The following is a 7,673-nucleotide window of genomic DNA, read 5'->3' as shown; positions in this document are numbered from 1 at the left end:
TGACACCTCCTTAAAAGAGACCCAGGCAGGTCCTTTAGAAGGGATTCCAAAAGAAGACACTGTTATCACATGACACCAACTCTGTGCATGTTATGACCTCTGAAGACCTTCTCTAAGAACCTTCCAAACGAAGACAATGATATTAATGATCCTGGGCTTTTCACAGGTCCTGTGAAAGCCCAGGTTCATGTGTGTGTTTGTGTCTTAGTTTTTAATAAAAAAGTTTAAAAGGTGGAACTCAAATTTTTTAAATGGATAAAAGTTTATAGAATAAGAGTATGAAGAGATAAAAATACTTTTGTATGGTTAAACAATTGTTAGTGATTTCAGCTAAGTACTATTACCAAAGAATCAAAGTTAAAAAAAATAGAAAGCTAAAGTTAGAGTAAACTAAGTTTAATTTATTCTAGAAGAAAGAACATTATTTTTTAATATATTTAATATAACCTAAGGGTACAATGTATATAAATTCGATTGTAGGATTGTAGTACACAATAATGTCTTAGCCTTCACTCACCACTCAATCACTGTCTCAGCTGGAGCCACCTCAAGTCCTTCAAGTCTTTTTTTTTTTTTTTTTAAAGAGAGAGTGAGAGAGGAGAGAGAGAGAGAGAATTTTTAATATTTATTTTTTAGTTCTCGGCGGACACAACATCTTTGTTGGTATGTGGTGCTGAGGATCGAACCCGGGCCGCACGCATGCCAGGCGAGCGCGCTACCGCTTGAGCCACATCCCCAGCCCGTCCTTCAAGTCTTATTAGGTAAATGCCCAATCCAAGTGTAGCATTTTTATAATGTATTTTTACTGCATCTTTTCTATGTTTAGATGTGTTTAGACACACAAACACCATTGTATTGCAATTGCCTACAGAATTCAATACAATAACATGCTGTACAGTTTTATAGCCTCAGATCAATACATATAGCCTCTACCTTATAGCCATACATAGGTGTGCAGCAGGCGATTTCTTCTAGGTTTATAAATACATTCTGTGATGTTCTTGCAACGATGAAATAGTCTAACAATGCATTTCTCAGAATGTATCCCCTTCATTCAGCGATGCCTATGTGTATATTATTTTTAAATGCAGAGAAAATTATAAAAATTAAGAGTCCAACCAATTTAAGTGATTGCTTCCAGAAAGTGAGATTTTATTTGGATGGAGATGAAGTGGGGCAGAAGAAAACTGGTTAAAGGACTACTGTTTTTCATTTTAAAACTTTCACTGTTAACTTGAATTTTTAATTATCCATGTGCATTACTTTGATAAAGAAAAAATTCAATGAAAAAATCTAGGTATAGTATTTTAGTTGGCATTGCTTGGTTTTTTTTTTTTTAAATTACAGTTTCAAAGGAAGAGAGCAAGCACTTTGGGGCTGATGGCTATATAAATTAACCAATCACTTAGTTGTTTTTTTTAAGTAAACTGGTTATATCCTCAGATGATCCCCTGGTAGAGAAAGGGAATGGGAAGAATGGGAACATAGTAACTTATTGAGAAAATAAACTTTGAAATTTAAAAATGAAACCAGGCAACAATTTCTACTATGAGAAGAATATAAAGACCATCAAGGGGTGGTAATAACAATCATTTTCTCAGACATCTGTGCCTGGATTGCCTAGAGACTGTGAGAAGAGCCAGGTGAGCGCGGATGCTCACGTGTCTAACTCCCTGTCCATCCACCCCTGCCTCCTCAGCACTTCCAGTTTACTGGCCTTCCCTCCTTCTTTCCTTATTCCTTCCCCACATTTTCTCCTCTCCTTTCCCGTCCCTGCTGCAACTTTTATCAGTACTAAGTGTAACATGACCTAAGGGTTTCTTTTTTTAGCTATACCTCAGTGAATAAATAGACTGCAGTGAATGAAATGGTAAAAAGAATTCTTAAAACCCACAAAGACCAAAAGAAATATGTATACTTTTTACTTGCATGAGAACCTTTGTTGATGTCGGTATGAGTGTCAGTGATACCAAAGGATAGAAGATTTTTTATCTGATTTTAAAGGAAAAATGGTCAGGCATATTTTCTTGCAGGCTGTGGCTGGTGAATACATGGAGTAAGGGCTTTACTGGATAGACACATAGACTCTTTCAGCTTGCTGCTCTAGGCACAATTGCCACCAGATTTGGACTCCATCACTAGTGGTAGAATGTTTCCCAACTAACAATTTGTGGGGTGGGGAAAAAAATTCAGTCCTTAACTTTGACTTTGTAGAACTGTTTTGAGCACTATTATGTCATCTAATTGATGAATTGTCTTTGTTCTACCTTTCAGAGAACAGAATTTCTCAATAGTTTTAAATGTTAACACTTAATTACACACTGCCTTTCTCTCTCTCTCTCTCTCTCTGTGTGTGTGTGTGTGTGTGTGTTGCTGGGGATCAGACCCAGGGCCTGTGCATACAAGGCAAGCACTCTACCAACTGAGCTATATTCCAGCCCCACACTGCTGTTCTTGAGAAACATCTCTGGCCATTTTAATCCAGAATTTTTAGGCTTTTGAATGGACAGACATGTGCTTTTCTTTGCATTTGACAAAATTAAACAATTTTTATACTAGAATGAGAATGACTGTAAAAAATTATTTTAATATTTAAAACATGTCTTCTAGAATTTAAAATCTCTCTCTCTCTCTCTCTCTCTCTCTCTCTCTCTCTCTCTCTCTCTCGTCCACTCCACTCTTCACCCAGGATATACAGATTCCCTAGAATTTCCTTCAATCCTTCCTTCCCTCTCCTCTCCACATTTGGGTTCAGCACAGTGTCAGTCTTGTTGCTCCTGGTACTTAGAGCTCCCTTTACTGAGCGTATAATCACTTATATGGCAAGTAAACTTGTAATTGATTGGACAACCAGGCCTTTGCCTTGTTCCTTGTATACCCCATGTACCTGTTTTCATAGTAGATAGCTAGAGGGAAAAAAAAGGAAAAAAAAAAAGAAAACTATGACAACTCTGGTAATGAAGGAGGTGGTTGTTGCTAAGCAACGGAGAGGAAAGCAGGATGACTTGTGCTGGGGTCTTGGCAGTGTGCTAGGAATAAAGAAGACCTTCGAATTACTCCTTGTCCTCAGGAGACCTTTTCCACAGGCAGGTGCAGGGTGGCCCCTGAGTACAGAGATACAGCACTAGTATCTGGCTCCTCTCCCAGGCCTCAATTTGCAGCTTACCACCACTCTTTTTTCTGATGTCTTACTCTGATAATGGGGTTCCTTTGCCTCAGTAAGCATCTCATCCTTTAATACATTCTCCTTCCTTTCCTGACACATTTTTATTTCTAAGAGCCCACTTCTCATTGGTCCCAGCTGGAGATCTTGCTTCATTCTTAAGATCTTGCTTAGAGTTCCCAATTGTAACTCCAACCTTGGACAGGAGTGTCAGTATTGGCAACTATTTCCTTACAGCTGTCATCTTCCCTGGCTTTACTGCCATTGGGTCCTAAGTATTAGGACTTCCTGTATTCTCCCTGATTTCTGACTCAAAGGGACTATTTTCTGGATCTTTCTGGGTCCCAACCCAGATTTTGCTCTGCCTGACTTGGAGAGACTAATGCCAGGCCATAGCCTTCACCCTCCTTCTACCTACCTTCCTATATCACAAATTCCAGCATCCATGACTTTTCAATAAATCCTGAAGTGTGACACCACTATCTATTATTCCTTGGTTTGATGTCCTTATTTTTATTCTTTGTTTGACCATGGAGGCCCTTCCAGTGCTTGTGGAATAGCCTAGAGCACCATCCAGACTATATGTGAATTATCAGGGGGATTCTAATTTACAAATGGGCTTTGTTCCCCCAGAAAAGTCTATTATAAGACAATAGTTGAGCCTACAGGACCATACTTTTTGGAGATGACCTATACATTGTATATGAAATATGTATACTTTTTACTTGCATGAGAACCTTTGTTGATGTTGGTATGAGTGTCAGTGATACCAAAGGATAGAAGATTTTTTTATCTGATTTTAAAGGAAATATTATTTATTTATTTATTTATTGGTACCAGAATTAAAGATCTGATGTCAGCCTGTAACACAGAGCATAAATGGGTGGGTTCTTTGTCTCCCAAATTTAAAGAATGAAATCCACTGACACAAGGGTAAGTACAAAGTAACCGTATTTATTAGAGTAATAGAATTAAAACAGAGCTTCCAAAGGGGAGGGGTCCCAGCCAAGGGTTGCCAGTGGTTGTCTGTTGTCTAGGGGTTTTTATGGGCTTCATCTGTCCTTAGGTGATTGGTGGGACAACATGTAAATGTAAGATTCATAAAGGGAGCCAATCAACTCTCTCTATTTTGTCTTCTTCAGCAAATCTAGAGAAAATTGACATTTAAGCCTTCATTAGCACAATGTTGGGGGTAAGGGTATGTTGGCGCAAGAGGAAGTAACTTTTACTATTGGTTGTATCTGGGGGCTGTTAAGGGACTGTCAGAAGTTTGATATCCCAATCCTCTCTTTCTCTTTCTTTTTTTCTTCTCCAAGACCCTTTTCCTGGCTGTCTATGGGTGGTCTATCTCTATCTCAAATCTGCATTAAGCCCATTTGAATCAAAATGCATCAGATGTACCATTTACCATCTTCTCATTTTATTTCAATTGGCTCTGTGGGGAAATAAAATTTGTGTTTTAACTAGTACTCCCAGGATCAAGCTTCAGCAGTTGAAAAGGAAACTTCATTAGTTTCTAACAAAGGTAGGTGGAATCAGTAAGGCTCTGTTGGATGTAAAGACTTAACTATGATTGGGTTGGAATGGAAGGGTTAGAGGTAAACTGACCTCTGTTATTGGTACCAGAAGCTGAGTGGTGGGGGAACCCAACTAGTGGGGAAAGGCAGATGGCAAAGACTCTATCTGTTGAGAAGCCTCATACCTGAGCTGCCAATATGACTGGCAGAGTGACGAGGGCTAAAGATTTAGCTCAGTGTTACTTTCCTAGCATGTGTGAAATCCTTGGTTCAATCCCCAGCCCTACCAATAAATAAATTAGTAAAGTAAAAACCTACCTAAAAAAAAATGCTATATAGAGAGAAAGCAAACTAACCTGACCTAGGTAGATCACAGAAAGACTTGCTATATCAAATTTGGGACAAGACAAACCTTGGACAGAATAAAGATCATGAGGAAGAGATATAAGGAATGATGAAACCTGGAAGGTACTTCTGCTCAGAACCCTCTTTGGGGGAAGTGTTTTCTGCTCCCCACCTGTACACAGAGCCATGCCATCGCAGCCTGGAGCCACCAGGGTAATTCAGTGACTTCACCTACACCAAGTAGATTGAACTAATAATGGACCTTTCACAGGTATTTTATTCCAGGTTTGGAAGAACTGAGACAATCTCAACATACCCAGCGGCAAACTACAAAACTCCAGGGAACATGTGCCATCCTGTTAGGCCATGGGGCCATGCAACAGAGAGAACGGGCCTGAGACAGAAAGGAATCAACACATTGGTTCATCCGTTTATTCAGTGACAGGAGAAAGAAACTGGAGAGGAAAGGAACTAAAGTTTATTAAATACTTATTATGTGCTAATCAGAACCTTATACCAAAGGTGCTCAGGAAATCAGACTATGGATCAAGAAGGGGAGATGTGGTCAGTGGGCAGCCATTTGGTTGTGATGATTAATTTGGTAAAATGTGGAATCAGAGGCTAAGGGGCTACTTTGGTATTTTGGGGTATCCATCCAAGACTTCCAGTCCTACCTGTAAAGAGGGTTACCCTTGCTGCATACACTAGACCTAAGAGAACCTCCATAAACATCTTCTGAGAATTAGTAACTTCTTGTTTATTATACCCACCTAGGAAATTAGCCATCTAGTCTGAATATCCACCATGTTCTGAATGGAAAACCCAGGGCAGTGTTTAGAAGAACAGAACATCCTGAGACAGAATCCCTAACAATTGGTAGGATGAGTTAAGTACTTTTGTACAACATTATGCACAATTGGGTGGATGAATGTTTAAAGACCCATGGTTAAACCCCATGGTTTAATTGATGTATTCCATCTTACAAAAATTCGATCTTCTATTATCTGCAAAGAAACACTATCACCCACATTTTTCACAATAACACATTTTACCGAGAAGACCACGGAACAATAATATAATCAGGGATGAATACTGTCATAGCCCACAAAAATAAAGCCAAACTGTAATTAACAAATTCGGTGACTTAAGTATGATATTTCTAAGCAGTGTGATTTAAGGGTACAAAAATGCAATCATTTTTACTTCTCTAAAGTGGTAGTTCTTTACTTGCAAGAATTGCTGTTTAAGTAGAAGTCCACAGTACTCTTGACTAAAGTGGCAAAATAATCCAAGAGAAAAAAAAATTAACTCTGTGTATTAGTCAGTGTTCTCCAGAGAAACAGAACCAATGGAGAGGAAAAAGCTTATTATGAAGGATTGGCTCACATAATTATGGAGACTGAGGGGCCCCATTATTGCATCAGTAAACTGAATGACCAGGAAGCTGGTGGTACAGATACAGTCCAATCCCAAAGGCCTGGAAACCAGGGGGGGGGGGGGGACAATGGAGTAAGTCCCAGTCTAAGCCTAAAGGTCCAAGAACCAAGAGCACTAATGATCAAGGAAGGAGAAGATGGGCATCCCAGCTCAAGCGGAGACCATATTCCTCTTCCTCCATTTTCTTTGCTCTATTCAGGTCTTCAGTGGATGATGGATGATACTCTTCCAAACTGGTCAAAGCAATCTTCTTTACTCAGTGAACAGATTCAATGCTAATCTCTTCTGGAAACACCCCCATGGACACACTCAAATATAATATTTTACCACCTATCCAGGCATCACTTAGCCCTGTCAAATAAAATTAACCTATCACTTTATAGTCATGTTTCTAATCTCAACCAAAACAATGAGATATATTCCTCCAAATTCCTTATCCCCATTCTAGCTTGTCTGCTTCTAGCGAGAAATACACAGAGAAGAAATTTGAGCTTTACTTGCCCTAGGGCTGTACTTGAGAGAATTTTGTTTTCATAAACATAGACAAAAAGCAGAAATGTTCAGCAAGGCAGAATTGATGGGCAGTATGTGCATCCTCAGGAGCTATGCAGACTCTCCCAAGGACTGTTGGGTAGAACTGTCACCTATCACTTTTGAACTGATCTTGAGGCCACCTCAAGATCACTTTTGAACTGATCAGGATTGAACACTAGGGCAGGATATAGTCAGCACATTTGACACTAAGAGCCAATCATTTTTTTACACGTTTTTCTCTATATGACAAAATTATTTTCAGAATTAATCAAATATTAATAATAAATACTTTCTTAATTCGCTCCTTAGTTTTAAAACAACTAACAAGTACAAATGTAAAATTTTTAATTTAAAAGACATTATACAATCTGAGTTGATTCAGGAGTAGACAATGGAAGACTTTGGTACTCATCTCTGGGTTCCCCTTCTAATGAAGGTTATTTAGATGAGCATTGGGAAGTTACTCCATCCTTCTAAGTTTGTTATTTATTTATGCATCCATATAATGAAGAAAAATCACCCACTGCTCTGAATTGGATGAGTGTCACCCAAAGGTCCATGTGTTGAGGTTTGGTCCCCACAGTAGTGCTATGGGAGGTAGCAGAACCTAGGTAGGGCCTACTGGGAGGTCCGTAAATCATTAAGGGTATCCCCTTAAAGTGGACTGCAGGACCCTC

Source organism: Spermophilus citellus (genome assembly GCF_964194105.1).
Source record: "Spermophilus citellus genome assembly, chromosome: 1".
NCBI classification, from domain to species: domain Eukaryota; kingdom Metazoa; phylum Chordata; class Mammalia; order Rodentia; family Sciuridae; genus Spermophilus; species Spermophilus citellus.
This window is presented reverse-complemented; position numbering follows the sequence as displayed.